Source organism: Hyperolius riggenbachi, chromosome 4 (genome assembly GCF_040937935.1).
Source record: "Hyperolius riggenbachi isolate aHypRig1 chromosome 4, aHypRig1.pri, whole genome shotgun sequence".
In the NCBI taxonomy this organism is placed as follows: domain Eukaryota; kingdom Metazoa; phylum Chordata; class Amphibia; order Anura; family Hyperoliidae; genus Hyperolius; species Hyperolius riggenbachi.
Window position 1 is genome coordinate 64363083 of NC_090649.1, and position 14134 is coordinate 64377216.

The 14134-nt window shown below is 46.1% G+C and overlaps 1 protein-coding gene across 1 annotated transcript in view; it reads right to left on the bottom strand.

The window, feature by feature from the left end:
* The window catches only part of LOC137571251 (cytochrome P450 2F2-like), a 57214-nt gene extending 45197 nt beyond the window's left edge, over positions 1-12017 (bottom strand). The window contains exon 1 of the mRNA XM_068280126.1: positions 11953-12017. The gene's annotated coding sequence lies outside the window, so the exon portion shown is untranslated. The remainder of the gene's footprint in view (positions 1-11952) is intronic.
* Between the last annotated feature and the right edge of the window lie 2117 nt (positions 12018-14134).

Below are 14134 nucleotides of genomic sequence, written 5' to 3' on the forward strand. Positions count from 1 at the left end.
GTCTCTCTCTCTCTCTCTCTCTCTCTCTCTCTCTCTCTCTCTCTCTCTCTCTCTCTTTCTCTCTCTCTCTCTCTCTCTCTCTTTCTCTCTCTCTCTCTCTCTCTGTCTCTCTAGCTCTCTTTCTGTCTCTCTCTCTCTCTCTCTCTCTCTTTCTGTCTCTCTAGCTCTCTCTCTCTCTCTCTCTCTCTCTCTCTCTCTCTCTCTCTCTCTTTCTCTCTCTCTCTCTCTCTCTCTCTCTCTCTCTCTTTCTGTCTCTCTCGCTCTCTCTATCTCTTTCTCCAAATCCAATCCAAATCCAAAAAAGCTTTATTGGCAGGACCAAATACATTTAGCATTGTCAAAGCAAAACAAAGCATTAACATGGGGAAGGGGGGTTGTGGGAATAAGGGGAGGATATAGGTATACAGTCCATAGTAGTGTGGAGGATGTAATGGATGGTATGGGGGGATGAGATATATAGTCCATAGGGGAGGGGGTATAGGTATACATTCCATAGGGGAGGGGAGTATGGGGTTATACAGTCCATGTGGTATCATGTTCCTCTCAGTTGGTGGCAGGCAGTGATATATCAGGCAGCTATTTGCACAGTTTTTTCCTCTTCCCCCAGTAGGATATAGAGTTTCCTCTCTTCATCTGTGGTGGTGAGATCTGGGATGTGGGCAGAGAGTCTCTGGAAATGGGCGGTCCTCAGCGGTGTCTATTTGCTGCAGTGTAGCTCTCTCTCTCTCTCTCTCTCTCTCTCTCTCTCTCTCTCTCTTCTCTCTCTCTCTCTCTCTCTCTCTCTCTCTCTCTCTCTCTCTCTCTCTCTCTCTCTCTGATTTTTGCCATTGACGGTGATTTTGGCTTTCGGATTTCAGATGGGAAATCCGAGTTTGCTTGGATAGTGCTATTCGGATTTAAAAAAATATCCGAATTGCTATTCAAAGTTCAGTTAGTGGAAAAAGTTTGGATTATCTGGGTAGTTTGGATACCCGAATATTGGATGAGCACCACTGGCCCAGGAGCTGCAGTACATAAATGTACTGTAGTAGTTAGATGTACTGTAGTAGATAAATGTACAAACTACAGCTCCCATCATGCATCTCCTGGCATCCATTGCCAGCTGGGAGCATGCTCCACAGGTGGGATCTTTGAACTGTTTACACACGGTGATGGCACACTCCACATGGATGTGGGCTACAGGAGAAGCCCACCATAGGTAAGCAATGGTGCTTCCCCTAACCTCCCAGCACCCAACAGTATACTGTGTTACTTAAACAAAAAAGCGTGGTGGGTGCTCAGTGCCCTTTAAGCTTTGAAATGTATTGCAGTTCTTTACATACTAAGTCTGACGCTCTGATCTCCACTGACCCTGTGCTACGTCACTGCGCCACCTAATATGAATATTACATGGGCACATTTGCAGATGGTTGCGCCACCACCGGATCTAGTCCAGTACAGCATCTGGCTACTTGCATCAAGTGCGGCACTTTGATCCCCTTCTGCGCTATGCTAACTAATTATGCTGGCACATGTGCAATGTGGGAGGGAGCTACAACATGGGAGCTGCCACCAGTCCTGACCCCTTGCTGATTGCGAGGGTGTAGACTCCCTACCACCTCCCCCAACAGCAGCACAGCAAGATCACAATGTTGGGAGGTTGTATGTGAGAAAAAAATGAATTGGAACAGGTTAACCACTTGAGGACCTAGGGCTTTCTACCCCTTAAGGACCGGCCACTTTTTTTCCATTCAGTCCACTGCAGCTTTCACGGTTTATTGCTCGCTCATACAACCTACCACCTAAATGAATTTTGGCTCCTTTTCTTGTCACTAATAAAGCTTTCTTTTGGTGCTATTTGATTGCTCCTGCGATTTTTACTTTTTATTATGTTCATCAAAAAAGACATGAATTTTGGCAAAAAAATGATTTTTTTAACTTTCTGTGCTGACATTTTTCAAATAAAGTAAAATTTCTGCATACATGCAGCGCGAAAAATGTGGACAAACATGTTTTGGATAAAAAAAAAACCCATTCAGTGTATATTTATTGGTTTGGGTAAAAGTTATAGCGTTTACAAACTATGGTGCAAAAAGTGAATTTTCCCATTTTCTAGCATCTATGACTTTTCTGACCCCCTGTCATGTTTCATGAGGGGCTAGAATTCCAGGATAGTATAAATACCCCCCAAATGACCCCATTTTGGAAAGAAGACATCCCAAAGTATTCACTGAGAGGCATAATGAGTTCATAGAAGATATTATTTTTTGTCACAAGTAAGCGGAAAATGACACTTTGTGACAAAAAAAAAAAAAAAAAGTTTCCATTTCTTCTAACTTGCGACAAAAAAAATGAAATCTGCCACGGACTCACCATGCCCCTCTCTGAATACCTTGAAGGGTCTACTTTCCAAAATGGGTCATTTGTGGGGTGTGTTTACTGTCCTGACATTTTGGGGGGGTGCTAAATTGTAAGCACCCCTGTAAAGCCTAAAGGTGCTCATTGGACTTTGGACCCCTTAGCGCAGTTAGGCTGCAAAAAAGTGCCACACATGTGGTATTGCCATACTCAGGAGAAGTAGTATAATGTGTTTTGGGGTGTATTTTTACACATACCCATGCTGGGTGGAAGAAATATCTCTGTAAATGACAATTTTTTAATTTTTTTTTACACACAATTGTCCATTTACAGAGATCTTTCTCCCACTCAGCATGGGTATGTGTAAAAATACACCCCAAAACACATTATACTACTTCTCCTGAGTACGGCGATACCACATGTGTGGCACTTTTTTGCACCCTAAATGCACTAAAGGGCCCAAAGTCCAAGGATTTCACAGGTCATTTTGAGAAATTTCGTTTCAAGACTACTCCTCACGGTTTAGGGCCCCTAAAATGCCAGGGCAGTATAGGAACCCCACAAATGACCCCATTTTAGAAAGAAGACACCCCAAAGTATTCCGTTAGGAGTATGGTGAGTTCATAGAAGATTTTATTTTTTGTCACAAGTTAGCGGAAAATGACATTTTGTGAAAAAACACAATTAAAATCAATTTCCGCTGATCTGATGGATAGGAGTGCTAGGGGGGTGACAGGAGGTGATTGATGGGTGTCTCAGGGGGTGGTTAGAGGGGAAAATAGATGCAATCAATGCACTGGGGAGGTGATCGGAAGGGGGTCTGAGGGGGATCTGAGGGTGTGGCCGAGTGATCAGGAGCCCACACGGGGCAAATTAGGGCCTGATCTGTTGGGTAGGTGTGCTAGGGGGTGACAGGAGGTGATTGATGGGTGTCTCAAGGTGTGATTAGAGGGGGGAATAGATGCAAGCAATGCACTGGCGAGGTGATCAGGGCTGGGGTCTGAGGGCATTCTGAGGGTGTGGGCGGGTGATTGATGGGTAATTGATGGACAGGGGGTGATTGATGGGTAATTACTGGGTGTTTAGGGTAGAGAACAGATGTAAGCACTGCACTTGGGAGGTGATCGGACGTCGGATCTGCGGGCGATCTATTGGTGTGGGTGGGTGATCAGATTGCCCGCAAGGGGCAGGTTAGGGGCTGATTGATGGGTGGCAGTGACAGCGGGTGATTGATGGGTGGCAGTGACAGGGGGTGATTGATGGGTGGCAGTGACAGGGGGTGATTGATGGGTGATTGATAGGTGATTGACAGGTAATCAGTGGGTTATTACAGGGGAGAACAGATGTAAATATTGCACTGGCGAATTGATAAGGGGGGGTCTGAGGGCAATCTGAGCGTGTAGGCGGGTGATTGGGTGCCCGCAAGGGGCAGATTAGGGTCTGATCTGATGGGTAACAGTGACAGGTGGTGATAGGGGGTGATTGATGGGTAATTAGTGGGTGTTTAGAGGAGAGAATAGATGGAAACACTGCGCTTGGGTGGTGATCTGATGTCGGATCTGCGGGCGATCTATTGGTGTGGGTGGGTGATCAGTTTGCCCGCAAGGGGCAGGTTAGGGGCTGATTGATAGGTGGCAGTGACAGGGGGTGATTGATGGGTGGCAGTGACAGGGGGTGATTGATGGGTGATTGACAGGTGATTGACAGGTGATCAGTGGGTTATTACAGGGAAGGACAGATGTAAATAATGCCCTGGCGAATTGATAAGGGGGGGGGGGGTCTGAGGGCAATCTGAGCGTGTAGGCGGGTGATTGGGTGCCCGCAAAGGGGCAGATTAGGGTCTGATCTGATGGGTAACAGTGACAGGTGGTGATAGGGGGTGATTGATGGGTGATTGATGGGTAATTAGTGGGTGTTTAGAGGAGAGAATAGATGTAAACGCTGCGCTTGGGTGGTGATCTGATGTCGGATCTGCGGGCGATCTATTGGTGTGGGTGGGTGATCAGATTGCCCGCAAGGGGCAGGTTAGGGGCTGATTGTTGGGTGGCAGTGACAGGGGGTGATTGATGGGTGATAGGTGATTGGCAGGTGATTGACAGGTGATCAGTGGGTTATTACAGGGAAGGACAGATGTAATTAATGCACTGGCGAATTGATAAGGGGGGGGGTCTGAGGGCAATCTGAGCGTGTGGGCGGGTGATTGGGTGCCCGCAAGGGGCAGATTAGGGTCTGATCTGATAGGTAACAGTGACAGGTGGTGATAGGGGGTTATTGATGGGTGATTGATGGGTAATTAGTGGGTGTTTAGAGAAGATAACAGATGTAAACAATACACTTGGGAGGTAATCTGACGGCGGGTTTGCGGGCGATCTAATGGTGTGGTTGGGTGATCAGATTGCCCGCAAGGGGCAGGTTAGGGGCTGATTGATGGGTGGCAGTGACAGGGGGTGACAGGGGGTGATTGATGGGTGATAGGTGATTAACAGGTGATCAGTGGGTTATTACAGGGAAGAACAGATGTAATTAATGCACTGGTGAATTGATAAGGGGGGGTCAGAGGGCAATCTGAGCGTGTGGGCGGGTGATTGGGTGCCCGCAAGGGGCAGATTAGGGTCTGATCTGATAGGTAAAAGTGACAAGTGGTGATAGGGGGTGATTGATGGGTGATTGATGGATAATTAGTGGGTGTTTAGAAGAGAGAATAGATGTAAACAATGGATTTGGGAGGTGATCTGATGTCGGATCTGCGGGTGATCTATTGGTGTGGGGGGGTGATAAGATTGCCCGCAAGGGGCAGGTTAGGGGCTGATTGATGGGTGGCAGTGACAGGGGGTGATTGATGGGTGATTGACAGGTGATTGACAGGTGATTGACAGGTGATCAGGGGGGATAGATGCATACAGTGCATGGGGGGGGGTCTGGGGGGGGGGGTTCGGGGAGAATCTGAGGGGTGGGGGGGTGATCAGGAGGGAGCAGGGGGCAGGGGGGGGGGATAAAAAAAATAGCGTTGACAGATAGTGACAGGGAGTGATTGATGGGTGATTAGGGGGGTGATTGGGTGCAAACAGGGGTCTGGGGGGTGGGCAGGGGGGGGGTCTGATGGGTGCTGTGGGCGATCTGGGGCGGGGGGGGGAAATCAGTGTGCTTGGTGCATACTAGGGTGGCTGCAGCCTGCCCTGGTGGTCCCTCGGACACTGGGACCACCAGGGCAGGAGGCAGCCTGGATAATACACTTTGTAAACATTACAAAGTGTATTATACACTTTGTATGCGGCGATCGTCGGGTTAACATCCCGCCGGCGCTTCCGTACGGCTGGCGGGATGTTGCGGCGGGTGAGCGACGCCAGGCGGAGGCGGAGGATCGCGTCACGGATGACGCGATCGCTCCGCCCATGCCCCTACAAGGACCGCCGCCATTTGTCTATACGGCGGTCCTTGCGGGGTGCACTTCCCGGCCGCCAATTGTATATACGGCGGTCGGGAAGTGGTTAAAGAGGGATTGTCAGCTACAAAATCAAATTCCATTTACCCTCTGCTCTGTGTTCATTATGCAGCCTGGAAGCTCACCCTGAAATGCAAGCACTCCAATCTAATGAGAAAAGTTTCTGCTGTAATGAATCTTATCTCAACAATTTGAATTGAACATAGGTCTTCACATGACCAAACAATTGATTGTCTCTCTGCGCCACACATGAACTACACTGTGTGCGCAGATGCGTCAGATGTTTATGGGCCTTAAACTCAGATATCTAAATCTGCAAAAAAAAAAACATCAAAAGAGTTTAAACCAGGCCTCACTTGGTCATGTATCAAAAACTTTATTGTAGAGAAAATACACAGCAATCACAAACTGTCTCAAGAGGAATCTAATAAAAACCTTTAAAAACACTTGGATCCCAAGGATTGGCTCAGCAGTCCCTGCATTCCACACACACTTCACACACATCCGTCCATGACATTCATCCAGTGAGAGTAGCGCCCAATGCATAAAGTGTGGCCACACAGCTCTGGGATAAATTGATTAATTAACTGTTGTTCAGAGAATACTTCTGTCAGCACAGCTTGTCCAAAGCATATCCTAAACTAAACTGCCAGTGCTTGATTGAATCATATACACAGTTCCAGGGCGAGTATTAATGCAGGCTGTGCAGTTCTTAGAAGGTACAATCCATTGCATATGGGTCTGCAGAAGTCACAGGTCAGCCAAATTAGCAACACTACACAGCACAGCAGTCCATCAACCATCAGCTGAAAGCGCAGTTAAGAAGTCAGAAGTTTAACAGGTTGTTAAGGCACAAGCGTGTGTTAAAAACAGCAAAGCATCAGCAGCATGTCATATGTTCCATCTTGTTAAACGGGGACGGGCGCCCCTGTATCTTACGTGTCCCAGTAGGCTTGTGTTGGTCTTAAGCTTGTCAGTATGCACATGAGCTATACCATCTCACTGATGATGAGAAAAGCCACTCGCACTCGATCAGCGCATCCGCATGACAGCGGTGACGGCGGTGGAGAGCGCTCTCCGAGCGGTGTGGACTCCAAGCAATGGACAAGGCCGGCCTCCTGTAGCTCCTCCCACCTACATGTTTCGCCCAATGGGCTTCATCAGGGTGTGGCTTAAGGAGGAGAGGGATGGTCAGTCCTTTTTATATTCAGGCGGCGATCACCTGATATGTTCAGAGGCGCCATCTTTGTTACTGGCAAGAGATGCCCAAACTTCAGTGGTGCCTTTATGCATATTTTCACAGCTCTTAAAATGTATATCAAGATTCGTATATATAGCAGAGGGATGAATCATGTCCTTTCTGTTCAGAGCTTTTTATTTTTATGTCTTTGTTAGGGTTAAGATTTAATTTAATTGGAGAAATCAATGATAAAATGGAAGGGGCGTTTAGACAAGGCCTCCTGTCGAAGGCGGAATTTGAATTTTTGAAAATTGAGGAATATGTTAGACCCACTCTATACCTAATTCCCAAACTCCATAAAAACAAGGAAAAACCTCCGGGTCGCCCGATCTTATCGGGGAATGGAGGACCAACAGAGAGAATTGGACAGTTTGTAGACCAAAAATTGAAAAAGCTAGTACAGAGCCTTCCGTCATATGTGCAAGATACCAGGGATGTCCTAAGGGTCATCTCTGGCTTGCAGGTGCCCCCGGGGGCCCTCCTGGTGGGGATCGACGTGGAGTCCCTGTACATGTCGATTCCCCATCAGGTGGGCCTCGAGGCCATATCCTTTTTCCTCGATGAGGCCTATCCAGCCCAGACTGATCACAATTGGTTCGTAATGGATATGTTACGATTGGTCCTGACAGAAAACTATTTCCTTTTTGGAGGTGTGTTCTATCGCCAGGTGGCTGGGACATCGATGGGAGCGGTGTGTGCGCCGGCGTACGCGTGTCTCCATCTAGGATTTTGGGAAAGAAGGGACGTATATGTACTCAATACATTCCGACGCCACGTCACTATGTGGATTCGATTTATAGACGATGTGCTGGTGGTGTGGAAGGGTAGCAGAGAAGAATTAGAGGAGTTCATACAAAAACTGAATAATGCATGCGGATGCGCTGATCGAGCGCGAGTGGCTTTTCTCATCATCAGTGAGATGGTATAGCTCATGTGCACACTGACAAGCTTAAGACCAACACAAGCCTACTGGGACACGTAAGATACAGGGGCGCCCGTCCCCGTTTAACAAGATGGAACATATGACATGCTGCTGATGCTTTGCTGTTTTTAACACACGCTTGTGCCTTAACAACCTGTTAAACTTCTGACTTCTTAACTGCGCTTTCAGCTGATGGTTGATGGACTGCTGTGCTGTGTAGTGTTGCTAATTTGGCTGACCTGTGACTTCTGCAGACCCATATGCAATGGATTGTACCTTCTAAGAACTGCACAGCCTGCATTAATACTCGCCCTGGAACTGTGTATATGATTCAATCAAGCACTGGCAGTTTAGTTTAGGATATGCTTTGGACAAGCTGTGCTGACAGAAGTATTCTCTGAACAACAGTTAATTAATCAATTTATCCCAGAGCTGTGTGGCCACACTTTATGCATTGGGCGCTACTCTCACTGGATGAATGTCATGGACGGATGTGTGTGAAGTGTGTGTGGATGCAGGGACTGCTGAGCCAATCCTTGGGATCCAAGTGTTTTTAAAGGTTTTTATTAGATTCCTCTTGAGACAGTTTGTGATTGCTGTGTATTTTCTCTACAATAAAGTTTTTGATACATGACCAAGTGAGGCCTGGTTTAAACTCTTTTGATGGTTTTTTTTTTGCAGATTATGAATCTTATCTCAGTCAGATTGACTCTATTTGGTACATTGCTGATGAGAAGGAAGCTGGTCATCTCCCCTCCCACATTCCTGCTCCTCACTGATTGGCTGAGGACAGGTTATTGTGAAGCTGAAATCTAATCCATGCTGTGCTCGCATGTTTACAAAGCAAGCTAGCTATGACAGTGCAGAGTCTAAGAAAAACAAAAAATAAGCGGGAAAATGACATCAGGATTGGCTTCAGTCAGAGGGAATCAAGATGGCAAATGCCAGGAACAGAATTTTCTTTATTTACTAAATAAAATACACTGAAATTAAAATGTGGACATCTGTTATGTAAGCAGAACAAGTAGTTATCATGTTTTTTTTTCTTGGCATGACCCTGCTGCTTTAAAGCATAAATATCTGTGAAAAGTTATATGGTGATTCCATGAATAAGCTGGAATGTTCTTTTGTTTCAGAAAATGTAATATTGTTTAATATAAGAACAAAAGGAGGATGTAACGATTGTGGAATTCTCTCCGTGATCAGCGCACAAGCCGTGCGCTGACACTGTGGAAATCCTCCACAAGCGTGTAATTTGCAGGAACCCAGCAGTAGGTGCAATGCACCTGCAGAGGGAAATTCCTGTCGGCAGGTGGAGCTGTGGAGTGCAGAGGAACAGCTCCTCTGCCCTACCACACACGCCAGACAGGAATTGTGCGAAGGGAAGAAACGTAATCGCAAGAGAAGCGATTGAGAGTGAGCACAGAGACAGATTGTGTGTGTGTGCATAAAACTAGTCGCCAACCCGCGACTGTACACACACCACAGCAGATATGAAGTAGGAACGCGATCGCGAGAGGTGCGATCGCCAGACGTGACACACGGCTACAGCAAGGCGGAACACGAGAGTAGCAAAGGCACAGCAAATCATACAATGAGGAGATACGGAAAATAACAAACGCTAGCTAACCGCGAACACCGCACTCATTCGCAACAGTGCACGCGGTTATGCGCGGTCTCCACGTGATAAGCACAATAGAGACAAGCACGCCTAACTAACCATCGACAGACAAACATGAAACAGAGGACGCGAACGCTTGCTTAACGGTTACCTCACCGAGCCTCCAGCAAGCGTCCGTAGCAGACAAGACAGACACACGAAAACAGGGACAAGCAAAAGATAGGATCCACAGCACTAGCGAAAGTGGCTAGCGCGATCCAGGTAGACAGAACAGAAGGATCCACAGCACTTGCGCGAAGCGAGTGCGATCAGGCAGACAGAACAGAGTAGCAGACCAGAAGGATCCACAGCACTAGCGCAAGGCGAGTGCGATCCAGGAAGACAGAACAGAAGGATCCACAGCACCAGCGGAAAGTGGCTAGCGCGATCCAAGTGAGACAGAACAGAAGAGATAGCTGGTAGCAACCGCTTCACCAGCTATACTCCAAGAACAGAGATCAGCACGACTTCCTGTCGGCCACCGCAGGGACAAGACAATCGCAACAGACAAGCAAACAGATATACAATCCTAACTGCACTAAGGGACCTGCCTAATTGCAGTCCCAGGAATTACTCTAAGCTGAACTTCAAACAATGAGCAAGGCTGACACTCTCCAGAGTGTTTCACAGGAAGGAATCCATATGAACAGCAAAGCATTGTGGGACACACATAGTACTTATAGTACACGCCTCCAATGAATGTGGCCAGGCAATTTGCATGACAACATATGCAAATTCCTCAGCAAGCACAACCTGCAAAACTGACAGAAGCTCTTCTTTCCAGAGTCCTGCAGCATGCAAACCTACACAATGGTCAAAAAGCTGCCTGCCTGCACAGGCAGCTGAGCAAATCATCACAGAGGAGTTGTGTTTAACCACTTCCTGCAGAATAAATGTTTCAAAACGTAATATTTGCGCTCGAACTGGTGCAAAAAAGATGTTTTAAAAACATCGATTTTGCTGAAATACCCGTGCATGCGGCCAATGGAGTGGTGTAAAGTGGTTTAAATTGAATTATAACACGTTATTATTATTATTATTATTATTACTACAAAAAAAGGCCGCCTCGGGTGGTACTCTTTAACCACTTAGCAACTTGTGCCACGTTTTTCTACTTCCTTGTTTATAAATACCTGCAAACACATGTGAACACTTGGTTCTGTTTTCTATTTTTAGAAAGCGGAGTTAGTATAGCATGATCTTGTGGCCAATAAGTAAAACTACTTCCAAATGCTCCCATCACCAAGAGCATCCTGATTTTCTCATACTGTGTATGCGCAGGATGGTGACGGGGGCCTGATCGAGGATGCGCACGGCCAGGGCCATAAAGGCACTGTGGCCACTGACTGGCCAGTCGCTGGAAACAAAACTGCCTCGCTGCGGGGGACTGGAGGATTGGTTTGTCCCGGTGTGGGTACAGGACGTCTGCAGGGGGCCGGTAGAAGCCCCAGGTAAGTAGGACCAAAGGCTTACATCCCCCAAGTGACCAGGCCATTTTTTTGCAATTTTGCACTCTGCAGCTTTAACAGTACATTGAACGGCAATACTACTTTACTACTATTACTACTGTAGCAGCCAAATAAATCTTGCCTCCTTTTCTGCCCACCAACAGAGCTTTCTGTTGGTGGTATCTGATTGCTGCTGCGATTTGTATTTTTTTTTTTGTAATTAATATTAGTGTTGTTTTTTTTTTTTTTTTTTTTTTAATAAAGTGTGTTTTTTTTTTTTGTTTTGTTTTTTTTTGCCACCCACTTTCCCTCCCCCTGAGATCCAGTCATAGATGCCTATGAGAGGGATCTGTTTCCCTGCAAATCAAAGGGACAGCTCAGTGACAGAGCTGTCCCCCGTACAGTTCTGCAGTAGATTGCAGCACTGTACATGTAAATTAAAACATTTTTTGTCTAACAACCTGCCAGCCGCGATCGCAGGCTGGCAGGCTGATCACGGAGCTCTGCTCCGTGACTCGGTAGGGAACGATCGCGCATTCGTGTGTTCCCTGCTAATCTCCATCCCCAAGACTAGACGCCAATCGGCGTTAGGCGATCGCAGAGCAGTTAAACTCTTTTTTTTTCACCAGATAAGGTTCCCTTTAAGCTATATTTCTGCAGCTTGGCAGCAGAGCTTTTGGATTTGATTGACCCATTTGCATGTAAATTAACATACATTTACATAACAATGTGTATTAAATTTCCATCAGCTTGGAAATATTTAAAAAATGACTGAAAATCCATAATGACTGCTGTGCAGCTAATATTTTCCAGAAGAGATCTTCAGCCTCTAAAGGAGTTTGATGGCCATTTAAAAAACAAAAAACAAAAACAAAGACAACATTTAGATTTTGTGGTCCTTACCTTAATTGACAATATTCAGCTATATTCAATATAATCCGGTTAACCCTCTTATGTGTCCACCTCTGAGAAACTCTGCTGTGTATTCCACCGAGGATGTAAGCTCTGTTAGCATATGAAAGGTACTCCTCTGACCATCCTCTGAAGAAACATATCTGCACACAGAACAACACAACATCCAAGAGGATGATATTGAATAACTAACTAGCTTTGTGTTAACCTATTGCAGAAAGGCCTGCAGCCACAAGCACACCCCCTTACAGTTTAAACCACACCCTGCATTGTCCCCATCAAGAGATCAGTTAATTAACAGCATGGGCCGCACCCCTTCCCAGGAAATTCTGAGTTCATAGAACTATATGTTCCGAAAAGGCAAGGGTAGAAAGGTACAGGCAGTCACACGATGTCCAGGTATTTCACCTCTTTCAATCTCATCATGTCCTTAGACTACTTTGATACATTTTTGCTTTTGTGTACCTAAAGGGGTTGTACAACCTGTTGTTTATTAGCTAGCTAGATACTCATAATTAATGTTTGGCATAATGTTAGATTCCAGGGCCCATATGCAATTAAGTTTTTCAATCTCATCATGTCCTTAGACTACTTTGATACATTTTTGCTTTTGTGTACCTAAAGGGGTTGTACAACCTGTTGTTTATTAGCTAGCTAGATACTCATAATTAATGTTTGGCATAATGTTAGATTCCAGGGCCCATATGCAATTAAGTTTTTCACCATAGTTATCTCCAAGGAAATAATTTTCATCTTCCCTGTAAACTAAATTTTCAGCACTTTACAATTGAAAAAGTACCCAAACGTTGCTGAAAAAATACTATCAAACCTATTTTGAGTATTTTCTTGCTCGCTGGCGACTTAAAAGGCATTTTATGATGAGTTGTAAAAATATCACCTAGTTGAAAAGTCAGGATAAAAAGTGGATTGCATATGGCCCTAGGGGCCTCATCCAATTGAATTTTTTTTTTCAAATTTTCTTCTAGGCTATAATTTGCCAACTTCTATAGAGATGGCTCGAACCTGCGATTTTAGGTTCACTAAACCCGAACGTGAACTTCCGCAAAAGTTCACTAACCTGCGAACTTTGCGAACCGCAATAGACTTCAATGGGCAGGTGAACTTTCAAAACTTCAAACACTAATTCTGGCAACAAAAGTGATGGAAAAGATATTTCAAGGGGTCCAACACCTGGAGGGGGGCATGGCGGAGTGGGATATATGCCAAAAGTCCCAGGGAAAATTACGGATTTGACGCACAGCAGGGTTTTAAGGGCAGAGATCACATTGCATTCCTAAATTGGAGGCATAAAGTGCGTGTGTATACATCAGTCAGGTAGTGTAATAAGTGTACTGCTTCACACTGACAGACCAAACTCACTGAGTAACGCACCGCATACAGCTGTTTATGTAGTGATGGCCGTGTGGACTGGTGCGCACCATGGTGAGAGTGCAGGCGATGGCAGTTTTCAAGCCCATATGATCGGGCTGAGGTAGCTCAATGACAGAACAACAGTGACTGTCCAGCTGATCGAATTTGGTCTGTCCACAATGAGGCAACGACCTTATTATTTTGGATATATGCAAAAAAGAAGACGGACCTTATTATTTTGGGTGTGCCCCCAACACAATCATATAGCCGGTCATTGCTTCATTGTGATACGCGAGCCCCTTCACCGCAGCAAGGTAACGATCACAAAGGGGAATTGACACACGTACATGCCTTTTGTTTTGTTGTTGCAGCCGCAGTGCAGCCAGAAAAATTAGGCAGGCATGTACACGCACCAGAATTTATTTATTTTTTTTATTTTTTTAGCAGCATCTGCTAGCAGCGGCCTTAAAAATTCAGGAATCCATCTGGAGTCCTGGACCCTGTTGGTGGTGGCGGAGAAGGCAGTCAAGCGGCCTGCAGGCAGAACTGCTCTGTGGGGAGCGACTTAGTCTTGGGGCAGGCAGAGTTGCTGTGTGGGGACTGACTTAGTCTTGGAGCAGGCAGCAGTGGCCGGCAGGCAGGCAGGCAGAGATGCTGTGTGGGGACTGACTTAGTCTTCGAGCAAGCAGTCACACGGCGTGCAGGCAGAGATGCTGTGTGTGGGGACTGACTTAGTCGGGCAGGCAGTAGCCCTCCGGGATCCATGGCTCTTTCATTTTGATAAAGGTATGCATGGACTGGT